This window comes from Zootoca vivipara, chromosome 4 (assembly GCF_965207765.1).
Source record: "Zootoca vivipara chromosome 4, rZooViv2.hap1.1, whole genome shotgun sequence".
Taxonomy (NCBI): domain Eukaryota; kingdom Metazoa; phylum Chordata; class Lepidosauria; order Squamata; family Lacertidae; genus Zootoca; species Zootoca vivipara.
In genome coordinates this window covers 73,055,832-73,076,207 of record NC_142587.1, presented here as the reverse complement: position 1 = coordinate 73,076,207, position 20,376 = coordinate 73,055,832, and the positions used below count along the sequence as shown (strand labels likewise).

The window sequence follows — 20,376 nt, the reverse complement described above, 5'->3', positions numbered from 1 at the left end:
AATAAAACAGAACTTATTAAAAAAAATCTTACTTTAAACTCATAATAATAACTACTCTTTGAATTGGTGCCTGAGTTTCTTTCCCCTCCCTCTTTCCTTCCTATTCCTATTTTCTTTTGTGCCATTCCTTTTAAATTATGAGGCTGTGCATGCAGGCAACTGATTAAGCCATTCCAAGCCATTTTAGCTGAAGAGCCAGGTAAATGTAAAGGGACCCCTGACCATTAGGTCCAGTCGTGACCGACTCTGGGGTTGCGGCGCTCATCTCGTGTTAATGGACGAGGGAGCCGGAGTACAGCTTCCGGGTCATGTGGCCAGCACGACTAAGCCACTTCTGGCGAACCAGAGCAGCACACAGAAACGCGGTTTACCTTCCCGCTGGAGCAGTACCTGTTTATCTACTTGCACTTTGACGTGCTTTCGAACTGCTAGGTTGGCAGGAGCAGGGACTGAGCAACGGGAGCTCACCCCGTCGCGGGGATTCGAACCGCCAAGCCCTAGGCTCTGTGGTTTAACCCACAGCGCCACCCGTGTCCCTGCGAAGAGCCAGGTACAAATGCCCAAAATAAATGCTGAAATTCGAAGGAAAAGTGTGGGTGCATGGAGGGTAAGTTGTAAGGAGGCACAGTTTGTGACATCAAACAACCAAAACTGATTGCAGGACATGTCTGTAAAGGCATCATTAGCCTTAGCTCCCAGTTGCCCAATTTTGTGCAGCTTGAGCCAACATGAGATAGCTTTGGAGAGATTGCTTAGAGAGAGATCATTTGCTTGCAAGCTACTAGAATTCTGAGTTGTATGAGTAAATAAATGGAAAGTACGAGAAGAAACAAATGGAAGTTGTTCTATCCCCAAGTTTTTTATTTTATTTTATTTTATTGTACAAAAAATAATACAAAGAATAGTACATATACATACACACATACCATACATCACACAAATGATATACAAAAATTGATACACATACATACCATACCCATACACAATACTGTACACACATACCTAAACAGCTAATACTTCTAATATATTCAATTTTTTCTTCTGAGTTTAAAATCCAAAGAAACCTATCTAACCTTCAAGATAAGAAAATTTCCCAAATTAATGTACACAATTCTTAACTATCAGATATAAATAATTTTTGAAATGCATTAGGCAAATATAAATAGATAGCTCTGTTTGTGGCCATTGTCCCCGATCTCTTAAATAAGAACTTCCAGTTTCAGAGGCTGGGGACATGGAATGCTAGAGTAGATGGATTTGGGTGGGAGGGTCAAATTCAGCAAAACAGTTTTCTTTGAAGCTCATAGCTCAAGCAAATATGAATAACTCCTCTTGACTTCTTCTGATTCCTGACAACCGAAAACAGGGGCTGAGCGGGGGAGGAAAATGAATTGTTACAAAATGTACATTCAGAAGACTGAGTCACAGGCTTTGTACAGGTACAGAGACTTTTGTGAGTGAATAAATGAGTAATTTTTTTCTACAGTTTGAGTGCAGAGAATTGTTTACTATAATATTATGCCCTCTGTTACTAAGGGAATTGGAACGTACTTTGGTGAAATGTTGAAAGATTATTAGGATTCACATTAAACTCTGGATTTTATCCTTAATGTTAAGCATTAACACAGAATATCTTTTTTAAGCCACATATGTACATGCACATGTATTTCTTACAGGTCCATGACTTTTCTTGCTGCTTGTATCTGTCATCTATCTGTATCTATCATCATTTATCAAAAATACAAAATCTAAAACGTACTTGCTCCCAGGCCCACATCTTGTTATGTGTGAATGCAAACAAGTCTCACCTATCATCATTTACTAGAGGTTTTATGTACAGTACTTCTGGAGCTGAGACCATCTGTTCACCCACTTCATTTGTTAGTTTATAAAATAAAATGTTGACCATCAGAAAGAACTGAAGGACATTTTACTTGAATTTATTCAACAGCCAGCTTAGTGAAACTATGAATGCATATTTTGAATCATCCTTGCTTCCAGAGACCCATCAAGATAATATGTCAGATGGTTAAAGAAAGCTTAATAAAATTACTATCTTCCTACTTGGGATGTCAAGGTTTTCAGCTCTTCTGTTTGAAATCCCTATATTTCTAGATCAGGGGTCAGCAAACTTTTTCAGCAGGGGGCCGGTCCACTGTCCCTCAGACCTTGTGGGGGGCCGGACTATATTTTTTTTAAAAAAGTGAACGAATTCCTATGCCCCACAAATAACCTAGAGATGCTTTTTAAATAAAAGGACACATTCTACTCATGCAAAAACACCAGGCAGGCCCCACCAATACCCCAGAGATGCATTTTAAATAAAAGGACACAGTCTACTCATGTAAAAACATGCTGATTCCCGAACCATCCGTGGGCCAGATTCAGAAGGTGATTGGGCCACATCCGGCCCCCGGGCCTTAGTTTGGGAACCTCTGTTCTAGATTATCATTGCCCCTATGCCTGACAAACAGACATGGGAAACTGGTTTGGGTTAAATAAGAACCAAAGCTTTTTTTAAGGAAATGCATTGTCAAACATAAATGAGCATATGGTGGCTGAAAATACATCATATTGGAGAGCATGTTGCTTTACAGCAGCCATCCCAGATATAGCTACCTGGCTTGTGAGTTGCCAAAATGGATGGTTTGACCTGATTGGCGTCCTAAGGACTCTAAAGGCATTGTAATGCCTCTAGATCTGTACCCATGACAGCCAGTACTCTAGGAAGCTGATCAACTTGGAATACTCTGAAGAAGGCCCAAAAAAGTAGACTAGTCACAATTTCAATCCATGTGCAAATCCAGTATGGGAGCATCTTTCCAAACTTCCTTCTGCATCTTCTCCCAACATAGAACTCCAGCTGAGTGTAGGAAATTTGTTGAAATAACTGCTTCTATGGCATCCTTTTGAAACTGTTTTCTGTTACATTTTTATCGTTTATGCCAGGCATCCCCAAACTTCGGCCCTCCAGATGTTTTCGACTGCAATTCCCATCTTCCCCAACCACTGGTCCTGTTAGCTAGAGATCATGGGAGTTGTAGGCCAAAACATCTGGAGGGCTGAAGTTTGGGGGTGCCAGGTTTATGCTGTTCTTAAAGGTTTGTTTCCAGAATTGGCTCTATTATTAGACAAAGTGAGGCAGCTGCCTCAAGCATCAGGTGGTGGTGATGAGGTGTTGGAGGACAGAACTGTGTGTGAGGTGTTGGAGGACATAGCTTACCCTGCATCCTGTAAGCTAGCCTGCTGTGGTGGAGAATGCTGTCCTGTTGCTAAGTTTGAAGTAAGATTCTGTTTGTGGAATTTGAAAGCGATGCCATCTTGTCTTGCTCCTAAGGCAGTAAAAGAGTCTTGGGCTGGCCCTGTTTGTTTCTGATATATCGGGTTGATGATAATTGACCACATTAATTCACTGAAGACATCACTGTTAAGTGGAAACACCATAATACTGAAGGGTTAGCTACCTAGGCCTGTGATAGAAATATATTCTGTCTCTGTCTCTCTTTAGAGAACTTTCTGATTGCTGTTAAGCAATTTCTATTGAGCTACAGATAGTAAATATTTTCCCCCCTGTGCATTTTTAGTAAATTTAAAATCCATCAACACATGTGTTATTCAGACTTATACAGGGCAAGAAAGAGAAACATATTTTTGCAGTGTTCAAAATAAATAAGTAGCAAGCACATAACCTTAAAAATTAAAAGTTTGTGGGAAACTTACTGTGCCTTGTGGTAAGTGGGACATATTCCATAAAATGGTGATGGCTGGAAGTAATATGAAGTACAGTTTGTTCTGTGGCTTTTGGACCATCTGCAAATGACTTGCAAGAGACACAAGGATACCAAACAAAAGCATAATTGTGATATAATGGAAGTATGAATCAGCCATTCGGACACTCCAGCTGGAAAAAACAGGCAAAGTCTGGGAGTACTTCTAGGGTGGCATTATAATTCATTATTGACTGGAAAGATGTGAATTTCCGACACTTAAGACCCAAACTCATGATGCCCGGAAAGTCTTTCTTTCTGTCTGTGATGCTAATCAATATAATCTAGGTCTTTATCAGTGGGATGCTGGTGGATTTTTTTTTAATGGTTTATCTATGTGGATTGAGACAAACGTTAAGAAGAGATAGGAGTGGTTTCTTCTCCTATCTTTGGTGGTGAAGAGAGAAGTTTGGAAGTTTGGTCAGGATGTGGATAAAGACGGAAGCTGAAATAAAAACGGGCTATGTTAGGAGAGTTTGCAGCACTGTCATATTCTTGTTATGCTTTCCACAAAAAGTACAAGCAATAGCTTTTAATAATTTAATAACTGCAGTATCTTTGGAAATGTATTCTCCTTTTATATGTTGCATTCTGAGCATATAGAAGAAATATATGTCAATCTCCTTTACAATTGAGACTGTGATCCTAAACAGGGCAGATAATCAATAAGCATACAAAGGTTTTCTTCTTTAGCCATAGTGAAGAAGATGAAACACAGAATACTGCTGAGGTTAAAAGTTTTTAATTAAGCAAGGGAAGATATAAGACAGTGTTGATTACAGCAATGTACTGGTAACATGTCTTTTCAAATATTTTAAGGATGTGAATTTCAAATGCCCATGCGTTAGCCATGATTTTCTCACTTGATATCAGAGAAGGAATTGGCACCAACTAGATATTTTGTGTTTTCATTATTTTGTTTTATTGTATTTTACTTTTGGCATGATTAGTTTATTCACGCCTATTGTATAACATTGTAGTAACTTTAGAGATAAAGGGCATTCTGAAAACACAGCAGCAGCAGCAGCAGTAGCAGCAGCAGCAGCAGCAACAGACTGGTAACAGGCAGAAATTAGTCAAGATTTCAGGCTCCCTGGAACACATAAGTTTAGTATAGTTACTAAACTGAAACAAGATAACAAATAGAACTGTTTCTCAAGAATTGCCCAGGCATTATGAGTAGTTCTACCATTGGCGGGGCGGAGGGGATCTCTTCTTTTCATGTTTCATATTTTAGCTGTAAACTTGTGAGGACTTCTTCCTCCTCTTCTTCTTCTTCTTCTTCTTCTTCTTCTTCTTCTTCTTCTTCTTCTTCTTCTTCTTCTTCTTCTTCTTCTTCTTCTTCTTCTTCTTCTTCTTCTTCTTCTTCTTCTTCTTCTTCTTCTTCTTCTTCTTCTTCTTGTTATATCCTGTCTAATGTGCAAACATTATGCAGTGGTCTGCTGAGCTAGTCCTCCAAATCTGGCAAGATGACCTGCTGCCTCAGGATCACTCATGGAAATCAATTTTATGTGAAATTCCAGACCCAGAAGCCTCCCCTCTAAACAAATTCACACATGACTCCCCCTGGGCTCTGGGCACAACCCCCTCACAGGGTTTGACCAAACTATTTGAGTCCCTGGATTCCTTTAACGCAATACCCTTCACATTGGGATGGCGAAAGTGTTCTCCCATCCCTATCACCTGAACCAGTGCCTATCCGCAACCTTACAAGTTGTGACGATTTGGCGAAACCCAAATGGAACCAGCCAATCAGTCAAGTGGGGAAAATTCCTGCCATGCCCCTTTCCCAACAACAGATGGCACACGATGGCATAGCAAGGTCAAGTGCAAAAGCCCTAAAAGTAAGGAAAGGTGGGCGGGTGTTCTGAATGCACACACCGAAAGAGTAAGCTTTGGGTCACATGGATGGGTATATATAGGTCCCTCGATCCGTTTGGACTGTGGCCCATTGGCCAGATTGAACCCAACATCGAGAGACCTACCAATCGGGTGTTGTGGCTGACCAGTCTTACCCACCCACAACACAGGGTGTCGGTTTCCAGGTCACACCGCAACACGTGCCCTCTTTGAGGGAGGACCCAATGTCTGTTCCTAATTTTCGATTTAATAAATTCAAATTGTCGTACTGTGTAATATTTATTATATTTTTATCCTACCCTTCCTCCAAGGAGCTCAGGGTGGTATACAAAAATTCTGTGAGATAGGTTAAACTGAGAGATAGTCACTGGCCCAAGGTTAGTGACTTAAATGGGGATTAATGCAACTCATTCAGTTTAATCACATGACATTGATGCATTTGAGCACCTTATTTCCCTAAGCTTGTAGCAACTTTATGCTTATTCACCACAAAATGTGACTGTAGGCTTCTGTTCAAGCCACATTGAGAATGTTTGCTGTGGCGTGTAAAACTGCAACGTAAGATGGTGGCGAATGGATTTGTTAGCAGCAATGGCTGAGGGGACAAAAGTTGCCATTGCGGATCAGCTCTTAGGCAAATCTGAACCCCCATTTGACATGTCTGTAAATATTCTGCAGGTTCCTTTATATAGTATAGTGGTCTCCGACCGTGAAAAATTATCTATCTATCTATCTATCTATCTATCTATCTATCTATCTATCTATCATCTATCTGCTATAGTTCCCATGTAAAGGCTGCTAATACTCTTCTGGATGGTGGGGCTTTATGTGAGACTGTAGTGTTATTTTCAGCACTAGGTGAAGACCTTTTCATTATCAGTCTTTAAGTGTTTTAGTGCTCTTTAAAATCTTTTGTGTATAATCTTTTCTGTTGCTGATTTTACTTTGTTTTAGATTTCATGTCTATCTTTTAATTTTACATCTTCTGGTTTTAATTTCTACTTGTACACCACCCATAGAGTCTTTGTCAATTGGCTGGTGTATAAATAATTATTTTCTAAACTTTTCCCCACATGCCCTGGCCCAGTTTTGTGGGAAGCTTCCAGTGGCCATGATGAATATGTAGTAGACTTACACAAAGGCTCTTCATGTGACCTTACACAAAGGCTTCATCATATGGCAGCTTTGCTAGCAGGAACAGTTCTAAGGAGGATCTAAAGGTCAACTGTAATATGTGAAGCAGGCATGATTGCCACTAGGCAAGTGGTGACTACACAGCAGTTAATACCTCACATTTGCTTATTTATTTATAGTCTGCCTTTCTTACATGACAATATTCAAGATGGGACTATGTGGGGTTCCCAAACAGTATTACCTTTCTAGCCACTGCCTAGGTCCTGCTTTGCTTCAGCAAGTTTGGTTTACTGTGTGTGTTTGCACCAAAGGCATTAGCGTTTCGGGTATAACAAAGGTGACATGAAAAGTTGTGTAAATTCCTCCATTATATCAAAAGCCTCCCATCGCCGGAAGGGGACTCCTTTGGAATGCAGAATGTCAGTGTGGCTCCAAACTGTTTTTAGGACCTTTGCTAGCTAGAAACTGCTAAAATACAGTTGTTTTTCCTTAGTCATCCCCCAGCCCGAACTATCTTGAGTTAATTTTCTGTGCATTAAGTAAAAATACATTGATATGGGTGGTTCACCAGGAATGTTCTTGTTCTGTAAGATTTTTCTGCCAGATTTTGCTTCATCATAGGTCAGCATTACATGATGCTTATTGTTATGCAGGCATAACAAAATGGCAGCACTTTCTCCAAAATATCTCTGCCATTAGATGAAATTTAGGGATAAGAAGAGTAAACACAGTTTAACATGATAAGAACCCTGTTGTATCTACTGCTTATCTCTGCTTGCTGTTCTGAAGACTGTGATAATCTTAAAGTGAGTGAATTCTCATCTCTCATAGAAGAAATAGATTAAAAGACCTGACAATTTTAGGAAAGTATTCAAACTTAAATGTTATTTTTGTTGTCAGTGTGACTTCTTTTTTAAAGTTGTGACTATCAAACCTTTATAACTGATACGATAATAATGTCTATAGCTTTATGTCACTCGAAAAAGGGTAACCACTTTCAAAGAAAAACAGATTTAATGAAGTCTCTCTTTAGTTTGGCCAAAGAACTTCATATGTATCAATACTCTCTAGTATTGTGGATTAAAAGATAGCTATGATGATGTCATATCCTAGTCTACCCCGCACCCTTTCAGTTTAAATTCAGGAATTTTCTGAGTCACTCGCAACAGTTGAATGTTTGGTCCCAAAGCAACAAGCTGAATTATTTGGTTTTAGCTGTCAGATACAGTGTCCAAAGTGTAATAAGATCTAGACATATCTAGCAAAACAGTAACAGTGGGTCTTGGGTTTAAATGTTATTTTACTTTCTGGGGCTACTCTAATATGCTGAGAAAATGGTATTACCATTTTTCCAATGTTAAGCTTAGTTTATTAGTAGAAAAACCAGTATATATATTTTTTGTCATAGGACAAATTTAGCAAGGTGTAAATATCATGTTTTCGCTGTTCTATGTAGTGTGGTTTTGGAGCATTATATTCCCTATATTACAAACAGAACTCTGATTTGTTTAAGGAGAACAAAAATAGTCTCAAGGGATCAGATATGACATGCTGCTTCACATATGGAGTGTCTCCTTGTGACTTCATTTGCATATCACTTTAAACCAGGTGTGGGGAACTTCTGGCCTGTGGACCACATTTAGCCTGCTAGACCATTTTCACTGAATTATGGCTGCTTGCCTTACACCTGACGTCATATGTGACATCAGGTGTGGGGCAGGTAGAGATGTGGGTAGATCTCTGGGGAACCCTGCTTGCAGAGAGCAGGGTTAAACTGATGGGCAGCGAGTTCAACCCAACTTGATTGGCTACATGACTGAGGAACTCAATCACACAGCTGATCCTGAAGTAAACAGTTTCCCTACGCATAGAGCTGGCACTAAAGTATCCCAATGCCAGCTGACTGTTGGGTGCTTTGAAAGTGCTGTGCAAGGGTCTTTTGGCAGGTGACAGGACATGGCACCTATCAGTTGCCTGATGTCATCATGACACCCTGTGATAGACAGCTGGGTTGCCCCAACCACCTGCCAAAGTTGGGCCATCATAAACTAAATGATGGTTTAAAGGTGTGAACATAAACATTTCATTTCCCCTAGGATTCACTGGACATGTGATGCTTGGGAATAATGTGTAGGAAACTTTGTGTATATCTCCTCAAATTCTCCACTAGAGTGCAACTTCTGGTGCATTCTGGGGGAAATGAAGTGGTTTCAGCTAGATGTTTTTGCCACCAAAGAAGTTGCCCTCCCCTCCAAGTGGATTATATGAACAAGAACGTTCTCGTTTGTTCTCTGCATTTGCTTTGGCATAGATCTGGCCCTGTTCTGTTGAATTTTCCATTTGTTTCCATGATCATACCCATAATTTATATGGTGTTTTTGACTGGGAAAATGGTCCACACTGGAAAATGCTTACTTACCTGTCTCCCTCATTTTGCTGGTCTGATCAAATTGAGAGCCTCCCCTCCCCTCTTCCATGCATTTGTGATGGGGGATTGGGAGATAACTCCACGTCCCCCGTTCCCCACATCACATCAAGTTTGGTCTTAGGTCTGCTTCAGCTGTGATGAGGAACAAGGAAAAAAATTATGCTTTTACCAACTGGGAGATTTAAAATGGAGTTTAAGATGAGCTACAAAAGTATCTGGATTTAAGTTATTCGAGTTATCTATTGAGCCTTTGGGCAGAATGAGGCACAGACTGCTAGAAACTTGTTTCATGTCTGTGAGTTGATGGTGCCTGGGGATTTTTATACAAGCTGGCCACTTAATGCTTCACCGGCATAGCCAAGATGTCATGGATCCTTAATTCCTGCCTCTTGTTTATTTTCCACAGAAAGTCTAATCATAGGATTCAGTATGCTTGGCATTGGTGATATACATTGGAGTTTCATAGCTAGAATTTTATGCTGCTTTGATTATTCCATTCCTGTGCCAAATAGGATGGCATTTGATTTTTTGTAAAATTGCTTTGGACTAAGAATAATTAATTAATAATCTTGGAAGAAGTGAAAAGACGCCATTAGCACACAGATCCTTAACAATGTGGTTTCAAAGTAAAGAAAAATAATGATATACATGTTATTAAACTCAGCACATGCGTTATTGATTTTACGTGTCATTTGACAGATCATGTTATAGTTAATGCTAGCAAGCACTATAAGTGTATTTTTAGTTCTTTATTTAAATTGCCACATATGATCTAAACACAAATCCTCAGCTGGTGTCAATCAGCACAACTTCAGCTGAAGTCAATGGAGTGATGCCAGTTTATATAAGCAAAGGATCTGAGCTAAGCTCTTTATTAAGAATTACTAGAACGGACTGTACTCTGTGCTGGGCACTTGTGTGCTGGGAGTTCAAAGTACATAGGAATGCATGAAACATTTTCCTCATTTTCATTTCCAGGCTTCAAGAACACGAAGATGTAGCTTGTGAAATTCAAGCTGCAAACAGGATGTACATATATTAAAGTTTCAGTTTGTCATTTGAAATTTTTTCTTTTTCTTTTTTTTCCTTTTTTGCTGGGTGGGAATTCTGTGTGATTAAAATCACATTATTCCCAACTTTTTTTTTATAAAAAACAACAACTTATTAACCTTGTGACCTGGATGCTGTCTTTAACCATTCCCCAGGGAGTGGCCACTCACTCTCATCTCCAGTCCTGAACTTACAATCCTCAGGAATGAGGCAGTTTCCTGAGAGAACCATGCTGCTGCCAGCACCATGTTTGATGGCCCTTCACTTCCTTTTGTGTTAAGGGGTCAGAAGCCCTTAAGGCAAGTGGCTGTGGAAACATGCTGGCCGTTTTGGCTCTCTCTCAGCACGGATGGCACTGTGTATGTGACTGCAGCCTAGCTTGTTGCTGTCCTCCTGAACTGGAGGCAATAGCGAACACCAGGAAAACAGGTGAGTAACAAATTTTAAGGCTGACACAAGTCTCTGAGGAAACTCACTTCCAATAAGTGAAAGATAATGCCGCACTCGGTTGCTTTAAGTAATAATACCAGGGGAAATATTATGTTTATGAGACTTCATAGAACTATAGTTAATAATCTATTAAAGTGATGTGGATTTACATGTGCATTTCTGTAATTAGCTAGTTTTTTTTTTTTTTAAGCAAGTCTGTTCTATTAGGTCTGTGATTTAGTTGGTTTTTGGCTGCTGGCGATGCTGTTGGTGAGACAGAACAACTTTGTTTCTGCCAACTGTAAAATGTTAGTTATGAGGCTCTTTGGTTCTTTTTTTTTTAAAGGATTTTTTTAAAAAAATGTATTTTATAGTTTTGTTCTTTGCTGAACTAGACTTATTTTGGAGGAAGGTTAGGATAAAAACCAAAATGAAGCAATTATCAGAGTTCGTTAATTTTTATTTAAATAAGTTTTAGGGTCATTCCCTCACTCTAGAATTGGTACTTTTTGTGCTTTGACATGCCTATTTAGAACTATAATGAAATATTAACTGAGTATCTCTGTTATATTGCTAGCTAATCCCATGCATGTCTACTCATAAGTAACCTCAACTGAGTTAAATGGGGCTCACTCACAGGTGTATACAGTTGCAGCCTTAGTATCTTAAAATGTGAATCCTTTACATAAAATATCAGTGACTCAACAGAAATTAATAAAGGTTAGGTCTTTAACCGAGATAAATAGCATCTTAACCAGTGCATCTTAGTCACAGCTCCCATAATCTCTTTCTGTTTCAGTTGATATGTTTGGCTTCTTCATCCAACAGCTAAGAAAGAAAGGCTGACAGCTTTTTCTGACTCTCAGGAAAATACTATGAGTTTTGGTGTAAATGCTTGGAAGCCTTTCTCGTTCTTTACTTTTTTCTAAATTCTTTTCTCTAAAAGGATCTGTGGCATTCATATTAATAGCAACAGCAGTTGTTGTTTTTTAAGTACTGTATTTACAGGAATCTAATGCACAATCAAATCTAATGTACACCTCAATTTTCTAAACCTTGAAACCAAAAAAGGATTTGCTGGCGCCATCAAATCTAATGTGTCCCCTAATTTTCATGACGTAATTTGGCAGAAAATGGTGCACATTACATTCAAGGTGTGCATTAAATACGGTAAGCCTGAGAGACATGTTGGAAAGGAAAGTGAGGAATAGAGAGCGTCATAAATTTAAGTAGTTAGATTTCATGAAGAACTCCCTATCTACAATTTATATGAGGGGTGGGCAGTAAGGTTGCGAGACTCAATAGAGGACAGGACTTCTATGCCTTTAATTGCCCTGCTCTCTTTTGAGTCTGGAAACCTTAAAGAGAAACCAGCAGACCCTTTGTTTAATTTTCAAGCAAAGTGTCTGCTGGTTTCTCTTTAAGGTTTCCAGACTTAAAAGAGAGTAGGGCAATTAAAGGCACAGAAGTCCTGTCCTCTATTGAGTCTGGCAACCCTAGTGGGCAGACTTCAAGCTTGTAGAATCTGTTTTGCTTTCCTCCCTAAAACTTTCAGGTGGTCAAGGAGACAAGTGCAAAATAGGAGCTTAGAAAAGGGGGCATTTAGAATTAGGGAAAAGGGGACTTATGAGTGCTTCTCAGCACAATAATTTGTTTTTGTTAACTGAGCTCTCAGTCCTTCACAAAAGGTTTGATGTCTACCCAAGTTTTCTTCATTTCAGCAGTCTAATTGGTGTGTGCGTGTGCGTGTTGCATTCCTTGGTTGAGGAACTGCATTGCAAAGTTCAGAGAAGTGTAAATTTTGACAGAGATCTGAAGTTTACTTTGTGTATTGGTTTGGAAAGTGCACATTTTAAAGGTAGCATTGAAATGCAAACCAAACAAATTTCTTCCCATCCCTAATTGTGACTGAACTTCCTTTTCACAGATGCACTCATACAAATACATGTAGTGTGAGCATTAGGAACATAAGAAACATTGCTATATACAGAGTCAAAGAGCTGGATTATCTGACTGGCTGAGACTCCCCAGAGTTAAAGAACACAAGAAGAGCACTGCAGAGTCGAACCAAAGGACTGTCTAGTCCAGGGTCACAGTGGGAAACCAGATGCCCGTGGAAAGCTCCAAAGCACACCTTGAGAATTATACTCCCCTGCTGCTTACCAGCAGTGGGAGCTCCCCCCCCCAATTCAAATTACAGGTGCAAGAACTCCTGTCTGGATCTGGCCAACAGCAGGGATTAAAGGGTTTAAGGATTAAAGGATTAAAGCCCCTCCCTGCCAAGGCCTTAGTTAGGAACGTGGCTGGGGGTGCTATGGTGGCTGGGGGTGCTATGGTGGAAATACTCATTTTCCAAAAACGTGTGTGAACCAGAATGCAGCTGTCCTTCAAAATTCACACTCATCTAAAGGGGGAAAAAACCTGGATGTACATCTCCAAAATATAAGATAAAAAACAAATAAAGTAAAAACCTATATACAGCAACAGGTTTTTGTGTTGTGTAGGCTCCTATGATGTTAAGTAATGGGCCCCGCCTGATAGCCCGCTCCCTAAAATATCACTGGTTTGCTCATTTCTATATATAGGGCGCCGACATTCTGCATGGACTGGTTGCATGGCATATATTCAACACAAAAAAAACAGCAACAAGTTGTTGTTGACATAGGACAGCTGGACATATAAAGGGCCCCATTACCTTCAGTAGCTTAGGGCCTCATGAAGCCTAAATCCAGCCCTGTCTATATGGCTTATATCTAAACATCTGTTGCATTTTATGTGGTCATGTGTCAGCCATTTGAATTGTGTAGGGGGTGGTGTTGCTAATGGTGCCGTCTGTAGATATGTAGAATGAACCCATCAGTAAAGCCCTTGAACTGATCTCTGTTTTATCACTGTGCAATCAGAACCTCTCTAAACTAGCCCCAGAATGTTTTCAAAACACTGTGATCTGAAGAGGCAATCTAAGGACAAGCTCAATATGGCATGTCTACCCATGTCCTTATCTCAATCTCTTGAGGTCCATCATTTTATTTTCATCTTCAAAATTTTCCATATCAACTGTTACTAAAAACTAAGCACATTAAGACACATTGTGCTGATCTTTTTTTTAAAAGTTTCAGTAATATTATGCAGCTCTAGTGAGTGAGTGAGTGAACGAATGTATGAATGACTGTCACTAACATTTGTATTTATTTTTGAAGATATTGCTCTTTTATAAAAACGCATTAACGTGTTACAGTGTTGACTAGCCTGCAGGTTTTGTGATAATCTCTAAAGTTGGTAGGCAAAAAGGCAAACATTACCAAGATGTGAACTCCACAATCTGTCAGAAAGCCTTGTAAGCAAGCAACTCTGAATGTGGAAAGTTTTACAGCTTGGAAAATAATTCCTTAGCTATATACACACAGAACCATTCATCGCTGCATAGGAGAAACGACATGCTATTTCTTTTATCAAATGGAATAAATTTTAAAAGTAGAGATAATTGCTTTCTATATAATGTGTGTTGCCAGTTGTGATAGAACCAGAAATATACCCAGATATCTAAAAGCAAAATATTTGGTCACAGGGATTATGAAAAGCTAGATAACATCCATCTCTATGTGTTTGCAGTGTAAAATAATATAATTTGTTTGTTTTCTATACCACCCTTCATCCGAGGATCACAGAGCAATTTACAATATAAAAACACAAACATTGATAACATGTATGTACTCTTCATGTGGGCTCTCCTAGTTGCTCATCTGTTAGGTTGGTAAGGTCGGTGGCCACGAGGGAGAGATACTTCTCCATGGTGGGTCCACTACAGTGGAACTGCCTTCTCCTAGATCTGCACCAAATCTCTATGGTGAAGGATTTTGGGGAAGCTCTGAAGACTCCCCACGCCCTCAGTTGACCTTCCAGGCACGATGCTCATTGGCTGTGATCATCTGTTTTGAATAATGTTGTAAAAGAACAAAAATGTAGTTAAGGGAGTGTTAAGGGAGATGGCATTTCAGCTGTATTGCTCGACATGTGAAAGTGACTTAAACTGGAGACTTAGAAGAGAGTTGAAAGTGATTTGAGAGATACTGTATTCCCACATGCATTCATTTTGTCTTGGTTGTTGTCGCTGGTTAAAAAAAGTTTACAGGTTTTTGAAATAGTTCAAGATTGTATCTGCCAGATTTAAATATGTATGGAATATATCCATACATCACTAACAGCGACCCTTCTTTCAAACAGCCCTCAATTCTCTGAAAGAAGCTGCATCCTGCCTACACTAGCTATACTGACCCTCCAGAGCTCCCTTACTCTCCATCTTAAAGACGGATTTGCTTTAGCCCATAATCTCTACAACTGTATGCTTTGCACTTGTCCAGTGATAATTGTATTAAATTCAGTATGTGGCTCTACTTTATGAGCTCATATAATCATCTTTAAGAGCTATTTTTTTTCATAGGCAGTGTATCATCAGTTGCACAGTGCAGTGAAAGCAGCTTCTCTTTCCTATCTGAGAAGGAACACTCAGCCTCCCACTCAAAATTGTGCCTTATATAAACTATTGTCCTATGAAGTACAACTTCTACTTAAGGGGAGATTATTGGAGGAAGCTAAAGTTGTCTGTTGGGGAACTGTAGCCTCCAGGAGCAAGAATTTGATTATTCTTCGTCAGTTGCACCAAACTAGAAGATAAATGGTTGGAAACTATCTGTACAAATGCAAACAGCTCTTTGAGTGCTTGCAAAATACTATTCTCTTGTTCTCCCCCAAAATGGACTTGATTTAAATACATGTGGATCTACCCCCCCCCCCCACACCAGATGTTTTACATCCACACACTACATTTGGATAATTTCTGTACACAACTATAATTGTGTTTTACCTACTCAGTGAAATAATCATCTGGAAAGACAATAAATGACCCATCGTGCCACTGTTATCAATACAGCTGTTAGATGCTTGCCCTTTCCTTTGCCCCAACATGGCTAATGGTCGGGGATGAGGTTGTAGTCTAACAACACCTGGAGCACCACACATTCCCATCTTTGCTGCAATACCACAAATTACTAAATCTTAGAAATTCAGAACTAACCTAATCATAAAAATCTCTAGAAGCAGGGCTTTTTCCCCCAGCCAGAATCTTCAGGAACTCAGTTCTGGCACCTCTCAGGTGAGTTCCATTGCCATTGTAAGAGAACAAGGAAGGAAGGAGTTCACAATGAGTTCCAGTACCTCTTTTTCTAGAAAAATAGCACTGACTATTTAAGTAAATCCTAAACTGGACAGCATGGTGAATCCACTGATTTGGCCCTTAACTAACTTAATATGGAAGTATCTGAGAAAGCCACCTGTTTACAACATCCATATTCTCAAGTAAGATTTTGATAACACAGAATAATGTTGGCTCTGTATTTTTGCATTTGCAGACCTTCAAAAGATCACATTTGTTTTTGTTTTTTTTATCTAGTAACCAGTGTGAAAGACACTGCCATCTATCATTAATAAATAAATAATGAGCCGGTTAGAACTTTGCAAATGCATGTTGATCTGATGCTATTTTTTGCAACTTAGACAGATGTGCAAAAACCGCCCATCAGCTCTTTGCTCAAGACTAGCTATCAAATAAAAAAATCTGTGGACTGGCTCTTCAAATCCCAGCACTAATCGCAATGATAAAGAGCTACCTTTTGATTAATCCTGCCCTGGACTTCAACAGAAAGATACTGCAGTTTAATTACTGAGTGAAATCTACTTTGTCTGATCTGCTAGCCTGCAATGTAATTTTGTAATATAATCAGCATCGCCCTTGTCTGAAGTTCTAGGGCTATGTAGTCCAAGGACCTGTTTAACAGGAATGAAGAAAATGAACAAACAACCACTCGCCACAGTGTTTTAATTAACAAAATCTTGTTTCTGTACTAGTTATTTTTGCTATTGGTGTTGATGACACCAAGACAGGGATGCACTCTCTTATACAAGTACAGGTAACAAACAAAGCAGCTTTTGCAATTATATTTAAAAGTGAGGAACCAGTGTATGATGTATCTTTGTTTTAAGTATCAGGCAATGGACTGCTCCAAACATTCATATGGAGACTCATCACTTCATATAGGTATCCATGTAAGCTTTTGCTGTATGTCCCTCATGAAGGAAAAATCAAAGTAAAAAGATGTAAAATGTCTATTTCCACCAGGAAAGCAAAAACGGAAAGTGAAGCATCAGCTGCCCTTCTCACTGGCACAGAACAGGCTATGGTTCAGATGTTCTGCTTTGAAGTAGGAAATAAAATGCCCCAAATTTGTCCAAAGATAGCTGATTTAGTGCTGGCATTAGCATTTAGCATCAGTGTTGCAGGCACAATTTCAACAGGTATGGAAAGAGTAGTGTTTCTAGAGTGGCTGGAGAAACCCAGCCAGCTGGGGAGTATTATTATTATTAACAACAACAACAACAACAACAACAACAACAACAACGGGGAAAGCTTCACCTGTTAACATTCTATCCCTCAAACATTCTTATTACATCTGGTCACTGATTTATTTTTGCACTTTTCACTCTAGTTGCAAAAGAAGACACACATTTGCATATGACACAAAGCACATGTTATGCATGTGTCCAATCCACATACAGTGTACTGGGCCTACGAAATCCTGTTAGTGCCCCTGCATGCAGGTATAAAGCTTGGGCAAGTCAACATCTTAAACCTGACTTTATATACGCAGCAGCATTGCACGCTACTTCCACTTACTATTACTGCTGAATAACTGAACTGAAAAGGGCATCTCGATTAGAAGAGGGGTGTTAATTCACTAAGGACTTCTCAATCCTAGCCCTCCATGCTAAATGCATTAGCAACAGAGACCAATGGGAGCTCTGATTCCCAAGTTGTCAATTGTGATGCAAAGCAATCAGATTAAAATTACCACTGAAACACAGGAGACATTAACTTTCACCAGGATTCAGTCTATGTAGAAAAATGCAATCTGCAGGTCCCTTCCCTTTCTCCTGACAGTATTCAACTTTTTTCTACTTTACATGGAGGGAAATTCTTAGAGTAGGAAAGTTTAAGATTGTGATTTGGTAGCATTACAGAAAAATAGCTTTCTAGTGGAACTGTGAAGCCCTCTGCCCAGAAGTCTACCCAACTGCTAAATAGACTAGTGTTTTGTTTCTGTCTTTAACTGGTATGCACAGCAGGGAAAAGGGGCAGCGAAAGGAAGGCTGCATAGCAAGTGTATGTACACAGGAGCATAGGCAAAATAGTTTTTGTGAGCACTAGGCCAAAAGGACATCCGACAAAATGGGCTATTATCTATGAAATATTATGTCACCATAATTACTTAACTTTTCAGATACCACAAGATTCTGTTGTTACAGATTTTGGAAGCTTTTAAAAATAATATTGGCCACTTTTACTGGGTGTTTGCACATGCGCACCATAATAACCTGTTGGTTTTCTTGTCTCGCACGGTCTCTCTCCCACATTTAAGGTTCATGCAGGTATCTTTCCTATGACAGCAGGAGTTCTGGGTGTGTATTTCTCTGTGTAATGCCAGCAGCAGCAGCAGCAACAACAACAAGATTGGGGACTGTTGAGATGTATTAGATGGACACTGAGCATCATATAATGCTCCTAGGAACAGCTTCATTGTCCAAAATTAGCAGCAGTCCATCATTAGCAGGGGATAGCAACTTCTCAAGGGCTGACATTTGGGCTCACATCTTTGGGTTTTTCCCTGATAAAAATGTTAATTTGAGAAATGGATGTAGAACAGAGAATGGGCATTGCTTACTGAGGTCTTTGCAGGCTGAGAATTATTGTTTCGAAGGCTATTGATTTTTGCAGCAGCTGATATTTCAATCTGGGTGCAGCATGTCTGTGCCTCTACGTGCACTGTCAAGAAGAAATATGATAGTGTCTTAAAAGATTAATAATATCGCTGGTCCTCAGGAGGCCTGTCTTAATTCACTGGCCTGTTCCTTGACATGTACTGTAATTTATCTAGTCTGATTTGAATAGCAAATGGCAATCGGCTGCCATTAGGGAAATAGGCATCATTCTTATTGATCTAGCATAGGCTGCATTGTATTTAAGGGGAGCTGCAAAATGTTATTAACTTCATGATGAGATGCTAGAACAGTTCTCCACACACCCCAAAGTATAAGGGGTAGTATATCTTAAAATAACAATGAAGTGGTTGATAGGGAAAGAGAAGGGAGAACGGTTTCTCTTAACGTACTTGCAAAGGCAGTGGGTGCAATCTAGTTGGTGACCTTGCATGCATGGAAGGCAAACAGAAGGAGAGGCTCATGTAGGGAGATATAAGCTCCTTCAGATATCCTGGACACAAGCCACATGGGGCTTTGCAAGTCATAATCAGCACTTTGAGTTTCTGTTTTTCCTGTAACCGGCTCAAGTCAGCAATCCGGCCGCAGTATCTTGGACCCACTGAAGTTTCTAAACACCTTTGAAAGGCAACCCCACATAGATAATATTAATAGTAATCCAAACAGGATGTAAGTAAGCATGCATCATCACCATGGTCATATGAGACATCTCCAGGGTGCAGCTGGCACACTAGTTGTAAATGTACAAACACACTCCTGGCCATTGTTGAAACCTAGGCATCTATCATCAGGGTTAAATCCAGGAGTGCACCTAAGCTGCAAACTTGAGTTTTCAGGAGGTTCTGTATAACCTCATCCAGCACAGGTTGAATCTCTAATCCCTGATCTGGCCTTTCGATTAACCCAGGAGACGTCTATTTCTTAGGGAGCTGTCTGCTACCCTGGCAGTCACAGTTCTGGCAGTCACAGTTTCTCTGCAGATGTTACCAAGGGAAATGTGATAGGACAATTATGGTATTATCAGGGATGCATATATTGGAGGACATCCTATCTATCTCAGTGGAACTTACATCTGATTAATCATATGTATGATTGCATTGTATTTTTGCTGAGGATACATATAGAAAGTGTTGCATTAATTTTCTTCTTCTTCTCTGCCATCATCCTGTGGAGGAAAAGATTGCAATAGAAGTAGCTCTTAGCTAGTTTGCTTCTTTTCTCTGGAACTGAAAGCTGTTTTTGAGTAACACAATAAAAAGGTACAAAAATGGCCAAGCACAAACCAATAAAATAGATTGAAAATGACTTCATTATTTTGAGCGGCAGTAATTGCTATACATTGTGATGCTTGCATAAAAAATTAGTTAATATGTAGGAAAATGACATGTGATCCTTTTTATTTGCCTGATGACTTTAGTCTTTGAGTGAATGACTTATTAAGGTTAATAAAGAAAAATTTGCTTGTAACTGGCAATAAGCTAGAATTTAGCATGCCCGTATGAATTCTTTCTGAAAGACTGGAGGAATAAACAACATATAGATTCTAATGCTCGGCTATCTATTTTATTTTTATTTATTTTCTAATAGAGATTCAAGAATAAACAATGTGCTCTAACTTGTTTGTCTTTTGCCTGCCTGCCTGGGCAGGAATGCTATGGCTTTCTTAATTCTCCTGTGTGATTTATCATCCCCAGTTCATTGTTTTGCATAACTCTGCTCAAAATGAAGAAATGTCATTATTTTGCAGTGAAAAAGTTGTCATTTGCATAATGCCTGCCATTAATTATATGTGAGACTAATGCAGCTGTTGATATTTTTAGGGCACAGTGGTACAGCCTGCACCTTGTATAATGTCATTCTGAAAACATTGGTAGTTAA

The 20,376-nt window shown here is 39.4% G+C and overlaps 1 protein-coding gene across 28 annotated transcripts in view; it reads left to right on the top strand.

Moving 5' to 3' along the window:
• The window catches only part of ZBTB20 (zinc finger and BTB domain containing 20), a 520,201-nt gene that overhangs the window by 197,442 nt on the left and 302,383 nt on the right, over nt 1-20,376 (top strand). For 2 of the 28 annotated variants that reach the window (XM_035115421.3, XM_035115419.3), the window contains exon 1: nt 6,404-10,668. The exons of the other annotated variants lie outside the window; for them this stretch is intronic. The gene's annotated coding sequence lies outside the window, so the exon portion shown is untranslated. Of the gene's footprint in view, nt 1-6,403; nt 10,669-20,376 lie in introns of those variants that run through there. 28 annotated transcript variants of the gene reach the window in all.